Source organism: Adiantum capillus-veneris, chromosome 15, assembly GCF_014529385.1.
Source record: "Adiantum capillus-veneris isolate H3 chromosome 15, ASM1452938v2, whole genome shotgun sequence".
Classification (NCBI taxonomy): Eukaryota; Viridiplantae; Streptophyta; class Polypodiopsida; order Polypodiales; family Pteridaceae; genus Adiantum; species Adiantum capillus-veneris.
Window position 1 is genome coordinate 75652096 of NC_140945.1, and position 24200 is coordinate 75676295.

Below are 24200 nucleotides of genomic sequence, written 5' to 3' on the forward strand. Positions count from 1 at the left end.
TTCAAAGGCTTTGCAACAATAATATAGAAGTGTCTCATCGCATGAGAGAAGGGGCAATGTGCAGGCGTCGCTAGGAGCCTCGTTTTGTTGCGTCGTTTAAGCAAGGACCAATTTGAAGCGTCGATTATGCCACGGCTACAAATTCAAGTCGTGGATTATGCAACGGCAGTGGTTGCTTATGCGACGGCCGATTTTTTTTAATATAAAATATCCTTGCTTATACGACTGAAACCTCGTCTATGTGATGCGTTCGTCATCGGTTAAACGACGCTCGTCAATTATTAGTCCCTCACAAACCCCCCCTATGGTTAGTAGTGACCGTTACGGTAATCTAAAATCACCTTTTTCTAGATCTACATGAATGCAATGTCCGATACATGCATGCTATATATCAATAGATAGCATTTGAAGAGTAGATTCTAAATATCCAACCTCCGACAAGTTTGGATCTTATTTGCAAAAAAATTTACCGATCCCCACTTTTTGAAAGCTATGCCACATCAACAATTCTTACAAGGCCCATTTTTTAGTCCAAACTTTTCCTAATGTAGGGTACAGTTTTGGCAGCAAAAGTCTTCTTGTGGCCCCCTTAGCCTAGACTTTCATTTGATTCCAATGGACACCTCATGCAATATGAAATCATGACATTGCTCTTTGACAAAGTTTTGTAATCATGCTTGCAATAATGCATTAAAATAAGTGTATTGTTGAAATCATGCCACCTAGTGTCCCACTAGGATTTGATTCCCTCCTAGTAGCTATTTAAAAAGAAATATAAGAAAAATACATAGAATATATATATATATATATATATATATTGGAAATTACCCTAGATATAGGATCTAGCTAGGGTGTGAGATAATAATGAGATGGTAGAAAGAAAGAATCAATGCTTTTTGCCCCAAGTTAAAGAGGCGGAGCTATTGACGCTTTTCCCATAGTACTTTTTGATTGGTAAAGTAAGAATACGTTATCCTCGAGAAAAATAATAGGATGAGATAGAAAGCTTATTATTATACTTAAATATGCATATGTACATTATAAAAATATAATTATGTAATTAAAAAGTTACAAGATAGATCTTGTAGCCGCGTTTTCACTATGTAAGTGTCACATCACGACATCCACCCCCTCTAAACCTGCACATCCTTCGGTATGTGCCACATTCTCTCTTTGATAGATCAGCCCTCCTGCACATCTTCCTTGCTTTCTTCTTCACTGGATGATTCCAAAGCTTCATCTTCACTTTGCTCTGCACTTGTGTTTTGTTCTTTCTCCTCGTCAACATCTTCTGGATATTTGTCTCTTCTTCTCTTAAACATTTTGATCCTTTTTTTTGTGATGGGAATCTTTACTTATGTACCATCTAGTTCTGATAAGTTGTAAGTAGCATTTTCATGCACACGCTTTACAACATATGGTCCAAACCATCTTTTCGAAAACCTACGCATGAATGTGTGCTGATTATCAAGGCTACTATCATATACTAAAACCCAATCACCTTTGTCAATTACTTTGCTCATGAGACGATGTCGCTTATCAAAGTAGTCCTTGTTTTTCAACCTTGCATTTTTGAGTCATTCTTTTGCAGCCTCAATGTCTCCAGGTCTTCTCTCTAGTTGCCTTATGCGCAATGAAAGGAGACCTTCCCTGCTAAGCCCCTCTTGCCAAGGTAGTACATTCCATGTGGGAATTGTTTCTTCAATCGGCATCACTGGATTTTGACCATACATTAGCTCCGCAGGCATGTAGCCAGTTATTGAGCTATGTGTTCTACGATCAGCCCATAAATCATATGGTAACAGTTTTGGCCATTCACCAACTCTTCCTTCACAAGCCTTGGCCAAATCTTTGATGATAGGAGGATGCCCTCTTTCACTCTTTCCATTGCCTTCAAGGTTGTAAGCTATAGTAAGAGAAAGCTTGATTTCTAATCTGGAAAAGAAGTCCATTGCTTCCTCAAAATCCAGGTCACCTCTATCTGCAGTGATCTTTCCCACACAACCATAACGGCAAATCACCTCATCAAGAAGGAATTTGCACACAGCTTATGTGGTTTTATCTCTTAATGCTCTTCCTTCAACCTGATTAGTTAGGTCCTCTCGTGCAAGAACCAAATACCTCATCTGCCAGAGTCCTAAAGGCATTGTGACTAGATCCACAATCCATTTATAGTTCATGGCCAGTGGATATGTAGGATGCAATCCATCATGATGTCGGACATTTGAATACATTTGACAAGTTACACATGACTCTACAAATTGAGATACATCTTTATACATACCCTTCCACCAATATTTTTCTTTCAACTTGGAGAAGGTTTCCCACACACCCTTCTGTCCAGCCCATAGACTCTCATGAAACTCCTGCATGAGCTTTACTTGAGTCTCTTGTTTACATATAACCCGTTGTGGTGTAGCACCCTTTTGTTTAGGATGCTTCCACAAGTAACCATCCCTCAAAAAGTACCCATATGCTTTCCTACATATCCTCCTGAATTCTTGTTGAGACCAATCATCCTGTTTTGCTAGAGTACTCAAATAGCTTCCAATAATAAGCCAATGACCTTCATGAAGATCTTTCAAGAATGATTCAAGTAGATTAGTCATGGAGACATTGTTACCTTTGACATGAGAGATAGAATAGAACTTTGTGCCTACATCATCTCTCTCATCAATCATCTGTGACTCATCTTCATACCTTTCCCTTGATAGCATATCTTCCATTGTATTGTCTTTACTTGCAATGTGCTTAAACTCAGGATTTAAGGACTTAATGTATGCAATCCACCTCATCATAGCAATGTCTGGCGTTGAGCAGATCATAATTATCCCAAGAAGTGGTAGACAATCTGTTTCTACAACTACACATACACCAATTAGGTACTCTTTCCCACTTTTCAAGTCTGTAACCATACCCCATAACTCTCTCTTTATCTGCGGATAGTTTCTTTGGCGAGTACTTAGTACCTTTGCTCCAAATATTACCACATACCTGTGTCCTTCTTTGTCATCTTGCCCTATTGCCCATCCAATCCCTGTAGAACTGGTGTCTACTGTCCCAATTACTGGCCTTTAACACTCATAGTCTACCTTTCTCAAAGTTGGTGATGATTGAAGCAACTCTTTTAGCTTTCTCATGGCTTTTACATGTGCTTGTGTCCATTTAAAATTTTGATTCTTTCTACGCAAATGATAAAGAGGATCAGCTACATGTGCATAATGTGGAATCCAAATAACATAAAAGATACATGCTCCCAGAAACCTTCAAACCTCAGTGATGCTAGTGAAAGTTTCTTTCATTCTTTGGATGGCATCTACCTTTGTTGGACAAGGTTTCCTACCATATGGTCCGCACATGTGCCCCACAATGAGCACTTCATTGACACCAAACATAGACTTTTTTCCTAACAAAGTAAGTTTCACTTCCTCCAACCTAGACAAAATTTTATCACAATCATTTATGTGATTTACCACAAACCTGCAACATCCCTTGAGATCCAAAGCTTCATCTTTGTCACTTTCTTCACATCCTTTTATAGGCAAATCATCAATGAAAGGCATTGTGATTTGAGGAATAAAGTCACATAAGACCTTATTCATTCCATTCATCATATGTGCAATCAAGTTGGTTGCTCCCTGTGGAAAGGTACACATCCTTACCAAACCCAAAGGTCTCCTAATGGTTGTCAAGTCTGTGCTTTCAATCGCAAGTTGAAATTGATCATACCCTGAGTAGAGATCCCCCATTGAGTAGATTGCCCTCCCTGTAAACACCTCTACAAACTCATCCACAATTGGACCTGTACCTACATTTCTGATTGTCACCTTGTTCACTGGTTTCATATCTTGGATGAAGCGTAGAGAACCATTCTTCTTTGGAACTGTGAACCACCTATTTGAGTATGGGGCACAAGAAGGCTCCAAAATTTTCATTTTGATTTTCTCATTCAGTACTTCTACTAACTTTGGCAAATGAGCCTTTGAAACTGGAATAGGCCGCAGATTTCAAGGCACATGAGGTATTGTGAAAATTACCATAGGAGCTACAATAGAAGGATCAACAGATCCTATCTCATGTGGCTCAAATGCAAAAGCCTTACCATGCTTTGGAATCATTCCTTTGAAGCACTTTGTCTCCTCCTGTGTTAGAAACTCCTCGCGACCAATCTGCAACTCTTGGAAAGACTCCTTTGTGAAGGTATGCCCAGTCTTTTTAGGATTCCTCAAACTTGGTTGTAAAGAATCCTGCTCAATCTTTTCCCTGTTGTTGGGTGGTAAGGGTGAGGCTACTGGTTTCACCTTCTTTGCTACACTCTTGTCTTTAGTTTCAACATGGACTTCTGGGCCAACTGTTTGGTTTTCTTTAAAGGATTCTATTACTTGATACATTTCCATAGAACAAACTTCCACAACTTTATTTTCAAGATGCAAATTAGACCCCATTATAGCATCAAGCTTACCCATAGTATCTACAAAAGAAACTTGTTTACACAAACCCAAAACATTTTCAATAGGCTTTAGCAACCCACTCTCTTTCATGCCTATTTGTCCATTATTTACATATTGCCTCTTACATCTCTTCAAATCTTCAAGTTTTGTAAAACATACTGATCCATTCCTTGTTACCAAGGAGCCCGTTGAGAAAGTTTCACCTATTTTTTGGATCAGACGAGACCCTTTTCTTTCTGTACCACAACAATTCCGCTTTACAATGGTACTTGGCCAAAACCCATCATTTCCCTATGGTCATGAAACTCTTTGCTCACCTTTGGCAGAGGATGTTCTCTGAGGTTGTCACGATTTCTTTCATGGTTTACACAAACTGTGAGAAATTGGACAGCACGTTTATCATCTTTGTTGCGTATCATAGCATATGCTGAACCATCGTCCATTACCTTTGTTTCCATTCAAACTCCCACAATGTAGGGATGTTCAAGGATGAGATGATATGAAGATGTATCCTATACAAAGAAGTTCTGGTCAATATTTACATCACCTATTGTCACCTTCATACCTGGACATGCTGCATACAATTCACCGAATGAATTGTTTGCCACTTTTACCATACAACCATGATCTGTTTCCATCGGTCATTTGCACTTGTTGTTGAGACTCTTTGACATTATGTTTATTTCTGAACCATGGTCAATCAAGGCAACAAATGGATCTTCAAGATCACCTACCTTGACCAAAGTTTCTGTAGTAGCCCTTGCCCAGTGACTTCGTGAATAGTAGCTCCTAGGAATAACTTCAACTTCTTCATCATCATTTGAGAAATGCACTTTCTTCACTCTCCCACTAGATTAGTAGCATCCTACCACTGCTCCATCATCCTCCTTATTTTGCAACCGCATCCCTTGTGTCTTCAAGGTTTCTCCGTCAACCTGTGGGACGAGCAAAATCAGCAAGAGTTTGCCTCTTTCTCTTGATGATGTCAATGATTTCCTCGTGGAATTCATGCTTTGCAATGCCAAGGACTTCTCCCAGAGTGAACTCAATCTTGCTATTCAAAATCCTTTCCTCCAAGACTTTCTTTAAATCTGTAGCAACCTCAATATCAGATTGTAGTTTATAAGTTGGGCCTTTTGTCTTACATTTTGTTGGCTCTTTCTTCTTTCCTGTTGTAGACTCCTCCATGAGTACTTCACGTGGAGATGCTCCTTGTGTTGAGGGTATTTGAGAAGGCATTGAGTCGCTTCACTACTAGCCAAGGGGGTGGTTAGCGACGGTTGTAGCGATGGATAAACGTCGCTTAAGCAAGGGTCAGATGCGTCGCTAGAGACGTCGCTATTGTACGTCGCATATGCCACGACCATAGCATGGCTTTTTGCATCAACTTATCGTCGCTTATGCATCGGTTGTAGCAGCACCTTTTGCATGGCATGTAGCATCGCTATTAGCATTGTCTGTAGCATCGCCTTTCGATGCTTATGCCACGCTTGTAGCATCGAATAAAGCATCGATTATTGATGCTTATGCCACGCTTGTAGCATTGACGCATTGTCTCTTATGGGACGTCTCATTTTTTGTTAATAAAAGTGCGTCGCAAGCGACGGTTCAGGAGTGTTAAGAAAAAAACGACCATTTTTTATAGCCGCGAGCTTGTAACAGCTTGCGCTGCTATCTTAGCTTGCTCTCTATCTATCTCCATCTTTCTCTCTCTCTTTTTTTGTTTGTTTAGCTAGTAGTGCTCTCTCTATCTCTCTCTCTCTCTCTTTTTGTTTAGCTAGTAGTGCACTCTCTCTCTCTCTCTCTCTCTCTCTCTCTCTCTCTCTCTCTCTCTCTCTCTCTCTTTGACATACACATACATACACACGCTCGCTTTCTTGAGTTCGTGATTGCTTATGGAGTTTTTATTATTTGCAAAAGTTGATTGGATCAGTGCGCAAGGAATTTCAGATAACTACTTCAATGGCAAGGATGAATTCTGGTAAACACACATATCCCACTCTTGTTGCTTTGTTATTTGATGCTCGACTAGATTGGGATATTAGAATGCGTAGCGTAGAATCCAAAACTTATGAAGAAACTAGAGAATCATAAGCATGTTAAAAGTAGATCATAACATAAAAACAACGCTTCTGGACTTAAAAAACATGGACATCTATTAGGGTTGTAGAAGCACCCCCCTCGCGGATGGGCACGTTTGCATACTATGGAGCTCGCCAATCGACGAAGGTTGTGAGCTCTCAGCGAGTTGTATCCCTTGGCCACACGGTGCATTGATCAATAAATTAACAAAAAAACAAAGAAAACCTTTAGTGTTAGATTTAGTACTTGGTACTTGGTGGTTTGGTACATGGTACATAGAATTTGATGCGCCGCGTATGTTCTGACTCTTTGTACTTGGTACGTAATATGTATTCTGATTTGGTACATAGAATTTGATACCTGATAGTTCAAACTCGATACTTTGGTACTTTGTACTTGGTACTCGACTTTGTATGTGATACGTAGAATCTGATAGGTATCGTATATTCTCAAATTTGTGCAGAAACTATGGAAATCAAAATCTTGTTAATATTAGAGTGTGACATAGAAAAAGATTCCTAAAAATTAACCCATCGACCAGCCACGTTTTGTTTTTCTTAATGTAAAAACGAATAAACTACGATGCTAATTTTTGGTGCACTTTTGAAGTACATGGATCAATAAATTAACAAGAAAACAAAGAAAAAATTTTAGTGGTAGATTTGGTACTTGGTACTTTGTGGTTTTGGTACATGGTACGTAGAATTTGATGCGCCGCGTATGTTCTGATATCTGATACTTGGTACATAGTGATAGCCGTTTTTCGGCTCTCCATAATTACCATAGTAAGCTACCTCACCCTACCAAAATCACCGAAACACTATGGCTATCCCTACCATTTCACTGTAAATAGGCGTGTGTGAACTAGGGGACTTTTTCCATATCTTCTTAAAAAACCCTCAGCTAGCTAGTCACTGGGCTAGGTGAGCCAAAAAAAATAAAAAAATAAAAGTATATTATGGCCTCTTTGTGTGTAAATATTTCATTGTATATATGGCCTAAATATAGGGATTTTTTATAATTATTTTGGTATTTTATTTAAATATTTCTACTTAGGTGTGTGTTTTATTAAACCTATGTACACCTTCTTTCATCCTCTTACACCATAATTATATTTTTTGCCAATATGTACATACTCTAACCTCATATTTTTCCTTTATACAAATCACTCCCACATTTTCACCCTCACCCTCGTGAAAACAAAAAATTGATTTCTACTTATTGGTTACTTTTATTATATTATTTACTTGCATACCTTTTCCTCTTTCACCCAAAATAATTCAAGGAGGGACCATATCATATGATTCCAATATCTTTCCATATCCATAACTCCTCCATATTTTTATTATTATTTTTACTCATTATTCTAACACCATGTGCTTATTGAGCTAAAGTCCATGAATAGTCCATACACTAGTCCCACCATGTATATATTTCTTATTTCACCAATAATCCTCCTCCATGCATGGGTCAAGGGCAACTTGAATGCCTTGTATTATAATATGACAAAGGAGGGGCTCACTCTTGGATGCATTGTACAAATTCAACAAAGGAGGGGGCCACTAAAAGACTTTTGCAGGCATAAAAAACAGGCTTTTTGGTGAGAATTTTGGCACCTATCTCCACTCCGAATTTGGAGCGGTGGTCAAAAGAGAAAATGTAGCCCACGCTCTGAATAATCACCTCAAAGTTTTTCATGATTTTTGGAGCTACCAGCGGTGAGCTATGATTTTTTGAGTGGACCCCAGTTTGCCCACTTTTCTCACAAGTAGCCCTTAGTCTTCTCTCACCCTTCCACACACCTACTCACTTTTACACATCCCTCCCTCTCCTTCCCTCACTCAAACCTGCAATTTCCATGGCTTCTCCCACCCTCTTCACCATTACCCTTCTCTCTCATCCCTATAGTTCTTTTATGAACCTCTACATACATACACCCTCTCCATGTCTCTCTCTATTGCTTCTATGTTACAATTTCATTTACCTCTCCTAAAATATCTAAAATTCAGCATCTTAACCATGATAACTTCTGCAAATTGAGGATTTGCATCAACAAATCCTCTTTTCATCGTGGTGGTCAACCGTGGCTGCGGCGTAAAGAAGCGAAGAAGAAGAAGAAGACCAACGGTCATTTTTTCCACAATCTACACAAGGGTGAGTTCAAGCTTCTTAAAAGCTTCACCATCTCAATGATTCTCTTTTAATTCACCCCTCTTCCTTCATCAAATCAACTCACTCTACCCATTGTAAATGTAACATTAACTTTCTAGTGATTACTAACGACTAACATACTAACACAAAATAGCATTGACCTAACCATAAAAGACACCTCACCTCAAGACATGTATAGTAACTCTCTCTCTCTCTCTCTCCCCTTCCTTAAAACTTACTTTCACCTTCTCTACCATCAATAATGCTCTCTTTTGAGCCCACACCCATGACTCAAGCAGACAAAGAAGGCCCGCAATGTTTTGATATTCAAAAAAATCATAATCCTGATTTGTTAGCTTGTAAATTAGGATTTTCAATAATCTTAATGAGGGGTCTCCAACCTATAAATAGGCCCCTCTCCTTCTTGTAAAACAACCTCCAACATCTCACATAGCACCCCAACACTCTATGCGTGAGGAGAGACTTAGGTGTAGCAACCACTTGTGAGCTTCACTCTTGGTGAGAGAAGCCTTCAAGCTACACATTGCAAGTGAGAGAGCGTGAGTTCCACAAATCTCAAAACCACTATTGTACATGCTCCTTCATCATCAATAAATTGAGGTTTGGTGCATCAAAGGCGTGATTCGACGTTTAAATCTTCGTCCTTCCATTTGTGCAATACGGTTTGGTGAATTCAAGGTGACTTATGTATTTTGAGTTTTATCGGTTGATCTTGATTTTAGAAAGTGTTTTAGTGTGTTTTTCATTGCCAGTTTTGTGTCCATTGTAAGAGGGTATTGTGGTGAGAGGCCTCCCACACCCTAAGACAATGTGTGTGTGTTTTGGCAATGATTAGCAATCACTAAGCATTGAGTGATTTTTGTACAAGTTCTACGATAGCATCATAACGAACCATCTCCATTTGCAAGTCACAAATAAGGTATTACGCAAGATCCTTTCCTCTCTCTCTTCCCTTTGCTCTAGCTCTCTCTGGTCCATTTCATGTGTGTCTTGGTGTGAGGTTGCTTGTGTGTGTTGTGTGGTGCATCTTCTTGGTTGTGCCAAAATCTCTCTTGCGTCCTAGTTCGCATACCATAACTAGGTGGTGCCCCTATCTTGTTTGGGTTTGGCTGTGGGTTTGTTGTTTTGTTGTGCTTGTGTTTGCCCCAGCCCCAATTGAGCAGCACGGGAGCCTTGAGGGGTGTTTAGAGGTCGCCTCTCTTGTTGCCCGCCCCGGACCGCCTCAATTTTGGTGCCCCCACTGAGGAGCGATCGTGTACTTATTGTTGTTGTATTGCATGAATGCTTAAATTTCAGCATAATCAAGTAGATTATATGAATCATGGAAACATGTATGACCGATTTTAATTTCAAGGAAACAAAAATTGATCTAGAATATGGTTCGGATTATGCATAACATAAGAAAGGAAAAAAACATTTTCACATAAGAATCTAGAATTCATGCTGAAAGACCCTTCAAAACTTTGTGTAGTTAGTTGATGATTGTTTGGAACTAATCTTTGTGTGGTTGTAGCATTGAGAGACTATGAAACGCTATACCTTTGATGATATCCCAATCTTCTTCGGAAATCTAGAAGAAGATGTTGATGATTTTCTTGCTGATTTTAGAATGGTTTGTCATATCCTTGGTAAAAGGGATGACATTGAAAAAGGGGATTTTCTATTGCTATGCCTTAGAGGCAACGCTGAGCAATGGTTTTGGAGTATGTCTTCTCAGATTGAAGATGGATATACCCAAATTTCCAAAGCTTTGAAGGCCAGATTCTCTAAAGTTCCAACAATGGAGAAAGCATGGGCTTCACTACGGAGACTTCAACAACATGGTGAAGACTACTATGCTTATGAGGATATTTTTTCTCGTCAATGGGAAGGATGTGGATTTAGTTCTACATTTCCAGATTATGTAAAAATGGATCAATTTATTTCGGGTTTGTCTCCTTTCCTTAAGACTAAGGTTACTTGTAGTGGACCCTCTACTTTTGAAGAAGCGGTCACTATTGCCCGAAGGAAGTTTCACAAGTACTTCTACATCAAAAATGGTTTCCATCATGCTAGAAGAACCAACCACCATGAAAGTGTTTCTATCAAGGAGTCATCTCCTTTGCCATACTTGTCTCCTTCTACTCCGACAAATGTTGAAGAAGTTACTTACATGCTAGCTGATTATTCAAGTGCTAAAGTGTGTGGCCAAGATTCAACTGTGGAATCTCTTTCTTCTACCTTTATCACAAGCATGCGAAAATCAACACAAGATATCTCAAATGGCATTGATGATTCAATAATGGATATATCCAACCCTTTGGTGGAGGATCAATTTCTAGTCCGAGCAGACGAAGCTTTTGTGCAACATGACTCGATGGAGAATGAAGACCTTGAAGGTAACCTTGATCTTATGGAATGTTCTGAGAGTGTATCTTGTCTAAAAGAAGAGAGTGAAGAAGAAGATGAAATCATAGGTGGAGAGATCATAGACCACATTGATCATAAAGAGATGATTGTGTACATGGAAAGCCAACTCCAAAACGAAGTAGAAGAGTGTGAGTTGAATCCATGTGAGTATAATCTTCAAGAAGTGTTTGAGGATGTTGAAAAGCATTGGTATGACCCATGTATGTTAAGCATAGAGGAACCTATCATGCAAGAAGCCAAATGTTTCACAAAATCAAGCAGTATTCCATCAACCTTTGAGGTGGTACAATGTGAGGAGTTACAACCTTGCCAAAGGGGGGGCTTAGAAGGGGATGAAGAACATGGGAGAGTAGTAAAAGATAAAATCATAAAAGGAAACTATCAGAAGGGTATCATTCTCTTCAATGGTGTTTTAGTGGGTGGCTCTTCATTCATGGGACAATCTCTTAGCAAGGAAATCCAAGCTTTTGAAGCCCCAATCATCTTCATATTGGGTTTCACCTCTTCAAAGTCAACTTCTCCTCTCTTCACATATACCTTTCATCGAGGGCACCATACCTTCTTAAGTGGAGGAGGACATGAATACTTGGTGATAAACGGATGTTTCCAAATCTTATTCACTTGGTTCTTTGTTGTATGGAGGTCGCACATTGTGATGCTTCTGGTCTTCATCATAGATGAAAAACTTGTTGACTGCTACATGTGGATATCTCATCAATCAGTACCAAAATCTATTCTCTTCCAATGTGTTGGAAGCAATAGAAACCTTCGTCTATTATCTACTTATGTGGTAAACTATTTGCAATACCTTCCAATAGCAGCTGGAAGCATGGATCGAGCTTTCCTAAATCATGAAGGCCATATAATTTTTGACTTGGTGAGCCTACCCAGGTTGAATGAATTTTATGAGCTACAGTTCAGGAATTCGCTCATACAAGCTCTTGAAGATCGTAGCAGATACATCAACTTTACACAGGAGGAAGAGCAACCAATCTTTTATATCACATTCATAGTGATAGATGCAATGATGGACAACAGTAAAATCTACAAGTTTCTTCAACCAAAATCAGTAAGTGATTCCATACCATACATCTGGCTTTGGGAAAGATATTTCAAGATCTTTGATCCTGGGGGGTGCTTATGGAAACTTTCTCAATGGAGGAGGTTTACTCCGTCACTTCATTTCATCTTGCTATTGGCTCGGAGAACCTTCCATATCACACAAGGTTTTTTAATCATACAACAAAGGTTCTTCAAAGATAAGAGCAGACAAAGACAGACGTTACATAATATACATGTTGTATGATCAGATAAATGGTACATGAATGTACCATTATCTAAGGGGGGGGCTAATGATAGCCATTTTTCGGCTCTCCATAATTACCATAGTAAGCTACCTCACCCTACCAAAATCACCGAAACACTATGGCTATCCCTACCATTTCACTGTAAATAGGCGTGTGTGAACTAGGGGACTTTTTCCATATCTTCTTAAAAAACCCTCAGCTAGCTAGTCACTGGGCTAGGTGAGCCAAAAAAAATAAAAAAATAAAAGTATATTATGGCCTCTTTGTGTGTAAATATTTCATTGTATATATGGCCTAAATATAGGGATTTTTTATAATTATTTTGGTATTTTATTTAAATATTTCTACTTAGGTGTGTGTTTTATTAAACCTATGTACACCTTCTTTCATCCTCTTACACCATAATTATATTTTTTGCCAATATGTACATACTCTAACCTCATATTTTTCCTTTATACAAATCACTCCCACATTTTCACCCTCACCCTCGTGAAAACAAAAAATTGATTTCTACTTATTGGTTACTTTTATTATATTATTTACTTGCATACCTTTTCCTCTTTCACCCAAAATAATTCAAGGAGGGACCATATCATATGATTCCAATATCTTTCCATATCCATAACTCCTCCATATTTTTATTATTATTTTTACTCATTATTCTAACACCATGTGCTTATTGAGCTAAAGTCCATGAATAGTCCATACACTAGTCCCACCATGTATATATTTCTTATTTCACCAATAATCCTCCTCCATGCATGGGTCAAGGGCAACTTGAATGCCTTGTATTATAATATGACAAAGGAGGGGCTCACTCTTGGATGCATTGTACAAATTCAACAAAGGAGGGGGCCACTAAAAGACTTTTGCAGGCATAAAAAACAGGCTTTTTGGTGAGAATTTTGGCACCTATCTCCACTCCGAATTTGGAGCGGTGGTCAAAAGAGAAAATGTAGCCCACGCTCTGAATAATCACCTCAAAGTTTTTCATGATTTTTGGAGCTACCAGCGGTGAGCTATGATTTTTTGAGTGGACCCCAGTTTGCCCACTTTTCTCACAAGTAGCCCTTAGTCTTCTCTCACCCTTCCACACACCTACTCACTCTTACACATCCCTCCCTCTCCTTCCCTCACTCAAACCTGCAATTTCTATGGCTTCTCCCACCCTCTTCACCATTACCCTTCTCTCTCATCCCTATAGTTCTTTTATGAACCTCTACATACATACACCCTCTCCATGTCTCTCTCTATTGCTTCTATGTTACAATTTCATTTACCTCTCCTAAAATATCTAAAATTCAGCATCTTAACCATGATAACTTCTGCAAATTGAGGATTTTTCATCAACAAATCCTCTTTTCATCGTGGTGGTCAACCATGGCGGCGGCGTAAAGAAGCGAAGAAGAAGAAGAAGACCAACGGTCATTTTTTCCACAATCTACACAAGGGTGAGTTCAAGCTTCTTAAAAGCTTCACCATCTCAATGATTCTCTTTTAATTCACCCCTCTTCCTTCATCAAATCAACTCACTCTACCCATTGTAAATGTAACATTAACTTTCTAGTGATTACTAACGACTAACATACTAACACAAAATAGCATTGACCTAACCATAAAAGACACCTCACCTCAAGACATGTATAGTAACTCTCTCTCTCTCTCTCTCCCCTTCCTTAAAACTTACTTTCACCTTCTCTACCATCAATAATGCTCTCTTTTGAGCCCACACCCATGACTCAAGCAGACAAAGAAGGCCCGCAATGTTTTGATATTCAAAAAAATCATATTCCTGATTTGTTAGCTTGTAAATTAGGATTTTCAATAATCTTAATGAGGGGTCTCCAACCTATAAATAGGCCCCTCTCCTTCTTGTAAAACAACCTCCAACATCTCACATAGCACCCCAACACTCTATGCGTGAGGAGAGACTTAGGTGTAGCAACCACTTGTGAGCTTCACTCTTGGTGAGAGAAGCCTTCAAGCTACACATTGCAAGTGAGAGAGCGTGAGTTCCACAAATCTCAAAACCACTATTGTACATGCTCCTTCATCATCAATAAATTGAGGTTTGGTGCATCAAAGGCGTGATTCGACGTTTAAATCTTCGTCCTTCCATTTGTGCAATACGGTTTGGTGAATTCAAGGTGACTTATGTATTTTGAGTTTTATCGGTTGATCTTGATTTTAGAAAGTGTTTTAGTGTGTTTTTCATTGCCAGTTTTGTGTCCATTGTAAGAGGGTATTGTGGTGAGAGGCCTCCCACACCCTAAGACAATGTGTGTGTGTTTTGGCAATGATTAGCAATCACTAAGCATTGAGTGATTTTTGTACAAGTTCTACGATAGCATCATAACGAACCATCTCCATTTGCAAGTCACAAATAAGGTATTACGCAAGATCCTTTCCTCTCTCTCTTCCCTTTGCTCTAGCTCTCTCTGGTCCATTTCATGTGTGTCTTGGTGTGAGGTTGCTTGTGTGTGTTGTGTGGTGCATCTTCTTGGTTGTGCCAAAATCTCTCTTGCGTCCTAGTTCGCATACCATAACTAGGTGGTGCCCCTATCTTGTTTGGGTTTGGCTGTGGGTTTGTTGTTTTGTTGTGCTTGTGTTTGCCCCAGCCCCAATTGAGCAGCACGGGAGCCTTGAGGGGTGTTTAGAGGTCGCCTCTCTTGTTGCCTGCCCCGGACCGCCTCAATAGGATATATATTCTGATTTGGTACGTAGAATTTGATACCTCATAGTTCAGACCCGATACTTTGTACTTGGTACCCAACTTTGTACATGATACGTAGAATCTAATAAGTATCGTATATTCTCATATCTGTGCAGAAACTATGGAAATAAAAAGCTTGTTAATATTAGAGTGTGACATAGAAAAATATTTGTAAACTTGAAAAATGACTCATCGACCAGCCACGTTTTGTTTTTCTTAATGTAAAAACAAATAAACTACGTTTCAACGCTAGTTTGGTACCAAAACAGGACACTTAGGTGTCCCTTTTTGAAAAATTTATATTAAATGCTACTTGCATTAGACAATGCATTTAAGAAAACCCTCTTAATGTGATCAAACATATCAACTAGGGGATCTTTTAAAAAATATAATCTTGCATTTTGGAAGCTATCATGGTCAAGAATTACAGTCATCAAGTGGACCCTTGTAAGACTATGGTTGATGTTTTCAAAACATTGACTTTACAAGCTAAAATAAAAATGAATACACCTTGTAGAAAACTATGACAAAAGTTTGATATTGACATTTTGAGACAAACACATTAAAATCCTCAAACTTTGAACGTAGATCAACTAGAATTGTTAAATGACATGGTATGGACACAGTTGGAGCACCTAGAACCTTGGTTTCAATGTGCTTGTATAGGACTTAAAATTTTCAAGAGATTTTGCACGACAAAAAAATCAAGATTGGGTTCAAGCAACAAGATTTAATTGAGTTAGGGATCTAAAAAATATCTACTGTCGTGGTTTTTACATATAGAACAAGTGTCTCATCTCCATCAGCTCATATACAAAATGCATGTACAAAACGAGTCTCATCAGCGCATATACAAAACGTGTCTCATCAGCGCATATACAAAACAAATATCTACTCTCATCAGCCGCATATACAAAACAAGTCTCGTCTCCATCCTCAAATATACAACAAACAAATCCCTAGTCTCTATCACTATATGAGCCGTGCTCACTACCAGAACAATCACTAGCATCTGTGTGGTGACCAACAGTGTCATCTCCATCAGCATCACCCGTGGCACTACGATTGTGGATATCTCCAACCACGTCCCTAGGTCTGTCATCACTGACCGGATCGCCGCTCCTCTTAGCCTCTTGGCGTCGCCCCTCTGCCTCCTGTCGAGCCACCACTGCTGGATCGGCCTCGCCATGTTGCTCCCTTATTAGTAGTGAAATCAAATAGCAGCATATTACAATCTGCATGAAAACAAAGTACAAAATAAACAATCATACTCACAAGTGGATCTGGCCTGTCAGAAAGCGTCGCGCACAAAGCCCGATAGTCGTAGTACGTAGCGTACTCTATCTCCTGCATCGTAGGTGGATGACCATAGTCTTTGGTTTGTAGTAAGACAGAACCAAAGACTTGTTGTCAACTTCATTTGCTAATATTAGCTTTGAAAGTTCAAATTTGAAGGGTCTATACTCACAAATGTGGCCACGAATCCATCTCGTCCCATCCGGCCTAGTCTAGATGTGTGACCACTAGCCACTCTCTTTCGTGCTGCCTCTTATGTAGATCTGATTATATAAAATAACATACATTAGAGAATCGTATAATAGATAAGTTTCTAATAATTCTAGTATATGTTGGCAAAAACACACACCTTCTACTGAGGAAAAGTGATGCGTAAGCGCATCTCCTTGTGGTAGTTCTGCCATGTCTCCATGCAAATAGACGCCTTCCTCTTGTTTGTCTCCACCAAATAGTAGCGTCTGCTTATTTTTTCATTAGAATAAGCGTTAGAGTATACTGTAAGATTTGTTAGATTTCAACGTTATGTTACTTTTATTGAGTTCTTATTTTGTTTTTTTGATAAATGTCTCTTGTTTTTATGTTAAATGTAAATTAGATTCGGATCGGTCAGAGGGTACACCGCCACCCCCAACTACTCGTGATTGGGATGCAAATGAACCCATTTATGATGATTTGTACTACGACGAGTCTATTATATGTTGGTGCACTCGTTGTTGTGGCACATATCGGAGACCTAGACGGGAGTGTTTTTCACATCAGATGACTTATGGTACTTTTGAGCGAGCACCACCTCCTGAGGAGCGACATCGACCTATGGTATGTGATTGATCTCTCTTATTTTCATATTGAAATTTTATTAACAAAAAATTGATATGTAATAGAACCTATTATATATGTAGGTTCCTTCACTTGATGAGGAGGATGACTTCACTATTAGTGGTGCACATGTCCCTCGCACACGACACGGACAAGTCATTTATCAGCTGTTGCAACTCGAGGTTTCTCGGCAGCCTCTACCTCTTGCTTTGGACGCTGAGACGAGTGGAGATCACCTCTTGCCTACTCATTTGCAAGCTCTAGTACAGACGTACGATCGAAGGCGATACGGAGGATGGTAGGGAGGATCACTTCCTTTAGATGGAGTTGTTTTTAGCTTTTGGGGCAATCGCTACATGATTGCTCCGTCCACCATCAGTGGAGCAGGACGAGGCCTCTTTATTGCACAGGATTTGCACGTTCCCCCTCATTCAAAGGTCACCCTTATGTCTTTTTGTGGACCTATATATGGATGTGTTCCATGGCATCGGCTTGCTCGTTACATCCAGAGCATGAACACATATGGTTTATGTCTCAATGCAGCCTCTCTTTCTGATAGAGGGATTATACATGCAGAAGGACAAAGACTCTATGTTGATGGAAGACCTTACTCTCAAGGAAACATAGCAGGTTTAATCAACAGTAGTCGAGGGATGAGTGCAAGAACCAATTGCACATTTGTGGAGTGTGAGAATAGTCATGAACCAGGACATATGAGTAGGGTTGTACCACGATATATTGTTGTCAATGCTATCAGACCATTACGGGCTGGTGATGAATTGTTTGTAAACTATGGATGGCGTAGACCTCCGTGAGCACCCTTAACAAATTATGATTAAAAACTTCATTGTATACAAATTATTAATGTTATTTTGGACTCTTGTATCCTAATTTTACACTTTAATTTACATCTTGTTTCTTTTATCTCGGATTTATTGTGATGATCGTCTTGTCTTTTATTTTAATGTTTGTACATGTGTAACAAAGTGCAATTTGAATTATAAGGAAAAGTGCTACTTATATGTGTGTGCCTGTCTAAACATTCTAATGATACAATCTTCTTTGCCTATGCAGATTCCGGATTATGACATTGATAATGTCGCAAACCAACATCCACATGGCGGATCTCACATGTCTATAGAGTGCATGAGGATCCTACGCAAAAGTGATCCTCACACGTATACAAGACTTAAAGAACAATATTCAAAGGATTTTAATGGATGTGCTGATATCTTTGATAATGACGATGGCATGGCTGAATTTATTGAGGATTGGTATCAAAATGATAATACAAATATTCCTAAAACTGAGAAATATCTTCAAGAAGAAGCTCTAAAGCATATCTACACAGGAAGCCAGCTAACACGACTAAGTGCAAGCTTACTTATACTTAATCTTAAGAATCATTTTGGATGGAGTAATGTATCTACTTCAGCACTATTGAAGTATGTATGAATACAACATATTTTTTTGCTAGAATTCTAAACTTTTGTGATTTTTATTGATCATAGTTTTTGTTCAACTTGCAGACTACTCTCTTAGAAGTTCTTGCCGACAAGCAATATCCTTCCTACATCACATGATGAGGTGAAAAGGATGATAAGTAGTCTTGGACTTGACTATTCTTCTATACATGCATGTCCCAACGATTGCATTTTATATAGAGATGAGTACAAGGACGATATATCATGTCCAAAATGTCAAACGTCTCGTTATAAACAGAAGAAAGGTAAGGTCCGTAGAAAGGTGTTGAGACATTTTCCCCTCGCTCCACATATAAAACATATGTTTCAAAGTCCCGAACTAGCTAAGCTTCTGTTATGGGGAGCAGAGCACAAAAGCAAAGATGGAGTAATGCGAATTCCAATGGATAGTCCTGCATTTGAGCATATTGAAATGCTATGGCCAGATTTTACAAAATAACCACGCAATTTAAAGATGGATGTAGCATTGGATGGTGTGAATCCATTTTCTATGAAATCAAGTAAATGGTCTACATGGCCGGTGGTAGTTATCAATTATAACCTACCCCCATATCTCAGCATCAAGAAAGAACATCTAATGCTCACTCTTGATTCCCGAAAAACGACAAGTTAAAGACTTGAATGTTTATTTAGCTCCTCTTATCGATCATCTTCAAGAATTGTGGAGAGGGATTGATGTCGTTGATATGTCTAGAAGCATTCATCAGAGAAAATTTACTTTTCGTGGAATTTTAGCATGGACTATCCACGATTTTGTAGGATATGGATTTTGCTCAGGTAAATGTGCTTTTATATATAAATTATATCATATGCTAGGATTTTTAATGCGTTAATCACCTTCATTATTTTTTTCATGCAGGGATATGTACGAAGGGTTATAAAGCTTGTTCTGTTTGTGGTGATTGGTTAAAATCGATTTATAGAAAAAATCTCAACAAAAATATATATCTTCTACATAGACGATTTTTACCTGAAGATCATCATCTACAAAACAGAAAGCAAGCCATACATTTTAATGGTTTGGTAGAAGAAGGAAGATGTCCAATACCAATGACACCAAAGGATTGGTATCTAAAGTGGACTGTTGGACCAGCTATTGATCCGGAGTCTGAGATCATAAGCGACGACGACGATAATGGTGTGAAGGCGCGAGGCAGAGAAAAACGTTCCTTAGCTCAAAGTCCTTCGATATGGTACACTTTGGAATATTGGAAGGATTTGAAGATATGTCATCTTCTTGATCTGATGCACATATTCAAGAATGTTGGTCATTCATTATGGCAACACCTCGTTGGCTTAAAAGACACAGCGGCAGTAAGACATGACTTAAAAGATCAAAACTCAAAGCCCAATCTATGGCCACTTTATGATGAAACTCGAAATGAGACAACTTATGAGCCTGCTCCATGGGTACTTACAGCAGAAGAGTTGCAGGCAGTTAACATGAAGATTCAGTCAATTCGTACACCCACGGGATATGGAGCATCTTGTAGAAACATGTTCACTTTAGATGACAAGAGCTTGTCTGGTTTAAAAACACATGATTGGCACAACTTTGTGAAGGTAAATCTACAACGATCTTTGTAAATAGTTAGTTTCTTGTATATTTTCTTGATTGGATGAATCATGTATGCAGCATGTTCTACCCCTTATTATTGATGGGTGCACTACCCAAGGAGTTCGAGATGTAATTTATCGTCTTGGATCGCTTGCAAGGTATATATTTATGGCTCTTTAATTTTCAATGAGAATTTTTAGTTGATAACTTATTTGAATCATTCTCTAATGTCTTCTTGATAACTTACTGATAGATGGATTACAGCTAAAGAGATCGACAAACAAATAATTCCACAAAAGAGGCGTGAATGTATAGAGCTTCTTTGTTTGATGGAGAAGGAACTTCCAACATCCTTTTTTGATATTCAAGTCCATCTTCTAGTCCATCTAGTGGACGAGATAGAGCTCGCCGGTGTTGTTTCTACTCGATGGACGTTTTGGGCCAAAAGATTTATGGGCGTACTTAAAGGTTATGTACGTCAAAAAGCAAGACCTGAGGGTTCAATGGCAGAGGGATGGATTCTTGAAGATTCAAGAATGCATGTATTACGTTTCAGAATATCTTGAACAAACGGACTCTAAAGCTCCGCGTGCGTGGACAAATGAGTCTTCTTCTATCATGTCAGACGAGGTACTGTCTGGTAAGGGAGTCTGTTTTCGACTTAGCATCCAAGATAATTTGGATATTTCTACTTTCATTGTCTATAATAGCGAATGCATGCAACAATTTGTTGATGAGTATGAAGAGGAGCTTGCAAACCAACGAGTTGGCAGATGTAAAAAGAGAAGATCTAGATGTCAAACTAATGTAAATAACAAGCAGAATGTATCTTCTTTCACGGATTGGTTATACACCCGTATGCAACGTGCGGTTAGTGATCATGAGTCAATCTCAAGGGAACAACGAGAGTATATGATCGGGTGTGAAAGAAAGGTAACTTCTTGGGTTTCAAAAATTGAACTAAATAAGCTTCAATCTTCTCTTTTTTCTTATATAATTTTTTATTGTTCTAGGCTCGAATGTATACCAACATGTGGGCTTATGGGCAACATCTTCAGATAAAAGACATTGACAACTTACGTCTAACTCAGGATTCTTGCGTTGTTGCCTCTTTCAAGCAATTATCACGTGCCAGTTCAAGAGACACAAATCTTGTAGACAGTGAACTTGGTTATGTGGGAACCATTGTCGGTATTTATGAAGTATCGTATAGTATCTTCAAGCAGGTAAAATGAAATCTCTCTTCATGAATCAATAACTTGTAGTTTCTTGAAGCTATGCATAAGTCTAAAGTTTTGATTCGTGCATTTTGACAGGTGATTTTGAGGTGGATTGGTTTCGTGCCGAGTATAAAGGCAATAATGCCACAATGAGACGAGAACCATCCAGATTTTGGTCCATCGACTCCTCAAAGTTAATGCATGCAACAAAAGAGCCTTACATTCTGCCACCTCATGTTGAACAAGCATTCTGTTTCAAGAATACAGATGCTCATCCATGGTGGCATGTTGTGCATGTCCAACCCAGGGGTCGACACTTGTTTGATAGCGTTGATCTTGAGGAAGAAAATCAAGAAGAAATTGTTCCTTCCCCGAATCTAGACACATTGACTTCAGAGAATTGTAGAATTTTCCTTGCAGATCATGATGACATTGTACATGATGAGAACGACAATGATTCGTGCTCTGACACTATAGACACTAAAGAGGAAGACATGATGGATGTCGAGCGGACAATGGAAATGAATGTAAACACAAATTTAATGGCGGAGGAGTTTGAGGAAGTCCACAAGGATAATGAAGACGAGATTCTATTGACGATTAATCTCAAAGATGACAATGAGGACTACTAGTCTTATTAGATGTCAACTCACGACTCAACTTATGTTGGGTAAGATTTTATCTCAAAGAAATTTATTGTATGTCAAGATTTTTATTATTTTGAAAATCATACTAATAAGGGTGGGTGATGGGGAGTCTCTTGGTGATAGCCTCATATGGCTAGTGTCGGGGTTCGATTCCCCTCAGACTCGTTTTTCTTTCTTTGGTTGTATACACGGTGGCAAGGGTACCTTCATAGTGAACCACCAAACAACATACTAGAAGATTGACTCCCAAGCTAACAGGAAGGCAAACACAGTGATGCACAATACATTCAGAATTTTCTCAATGACTGCTGTTTTTGGACTATTTTGCAGCCATATGGATGCCTGGAACATTGGGAATAGTGCCCAATTGTCAGAGTACACTTTTGGGAATGGTTGGGGTTGGAAATAGGTGAAAAACCAGAAATCTAGAAAGCTGTAATTGCTCTTTTTGAGTTGGAATTAGAGGTTTTTTGTCAAAGAAAGTGAGTTCTTGGTTGGAAACTTGTTTGGGACTAGTTTGGAGTTGTTATGCTGCCAAAATTTGGTCAATACAGGTCAATAGGGTGGTGCATGAATCTCTGTCATAACCTTCTGTCGAAGAAGTCGACAAACGCAAAGATTTCCACGAAACATCAGAAAATGAATCAGGATGTTCGCCACGAACAAGAGCGTCATAGGGCTCAACAAAATCCGCATCTGTATTGTAATGATCTTGCATCTCATCCAACTCGGTCGCTACATGTGGACGCCTAGACAAGGTATCTGCTACCACGTTCTCCTTGCCCGCAACATGCACAAGCTGAAAATGAAACATAGACAAGAAGTTGGCCCATGACAAATGCTTCTCACAAAGCTTGGCCTGAGTGAGAAAATATCGCAATGACTGATGATCAGTCTACATAGTAAAATCCGCACCAAGAAGATAGTGCTTCCATGACTCTAGAGCATGAATAACGCCAAGCAACTCCTTCTTGTAAATCTACATATGCTGCTCTGGCCCTCTCAATACCCTGCTCTTATAGAAAATAATAGGTCCATCTTGCATCATGCAAAGGTGTTGCTATCTCTGCGAAGAAACGAATAGTCATAGTAGATGTATATGCAAGCCCTATCTCATTCGTCTTTACTCCCATCTTCTCAGCTAGCTCTGGTGTAATAAAACTGGCCCTTATCCCCGGATCGAAGAAAACAAGCAATTGATGTTCTCGGACCTGACCCCATGCTCTGCAGCTCTAAACTCGCATCCGCATCCCTTGATCCCGGATTATCAGGTACTAAACCTGTAGATGGATGGGATCTACTGGAAGACGATCTCTGGTTCTGGTTCTGGTTCATCAAGATCAGCCATAGTCTGGGCTGTCTTGGTATACATAGAGAAAGCCTGTCGACCAATGTTAGCTGATGTATAGTGCGAACCCGGGACTTGATACAATGATTCCCGAGTATCTTTGGCAATCCTATAACAAGTCACTCAACTTGCTCCTTAAGAGTAACATTCCGAAACGAAGTCATCGGCAACTGTGCCTTCCAAAACTTTGATATGTACTATTCCATAGTCGAGCAACCAAGATGTGAGTGTATTCCAAGTTGCTATCACATCCGCTTCAAAAGCCACAGCCATAAAGATAGCTGCAAATGTTCTCTTGAAATCCACCCATGTCCTCGGCTGAATGCGGTTGTTCATAAGGCCATTCCACCATGAGTGCGTGTCGTCCTTCAAAAAGTAGCGACTTTGCGAAGTTTGGCAGCCTCTGCAAAATTCTCACCATTAAAGGCATTGTCGAGCTAGTGGATAAAGGCTAAGGCCTTTACCTCATCCATCCCACCATGGAAAGTATTAAACTTGATTGACTGGCCATCGTCTTTGTAATATTTTGCTGGTCCCACAAGAGTAAGGTCATCGGGGATTGGAGCAGCAAAAGTCCTCGTCCCTCCAATGTATCCACCATGCTCTTGGCCTTCTCTCAAAGTGCCATCATGTGATGGTATTCCTCCCACAAAACTACGTAGAGTTCTAAAATCATATGCGTATCTACCAAGTCAGC

The 24200-nt window shown here is 39.2% G+C and overlaps 3 pseudogenes; 2 read left to right on the plus strand and 1 right to left on the minus strand.

Moving 5' to 3' along the window:
- Nucleotides 1-16093: 16093 nt before the first annotated feature.
- Nucleotides 16094-16842, minus strand: LOC147440909 (uncharacterized; annotated as a pseudogene).
- Nucleotides 16843-17602: 760 nt separating this feature from the next.
- Nucleotides 17603-18085, plus strand: LOC147440910 (uncharacterized; annotated as a pseudogene).
- A 1695-nt stretch (nt 18086-19780) lies between these two features.
- Nucleotides 19781-21538, plus strand: LOC147440911 (uncharacterized; annotated as a pseudogene).
- The last annotated feature ends 2662 nt before the right edge of the window (nt 21539-24200 follow it).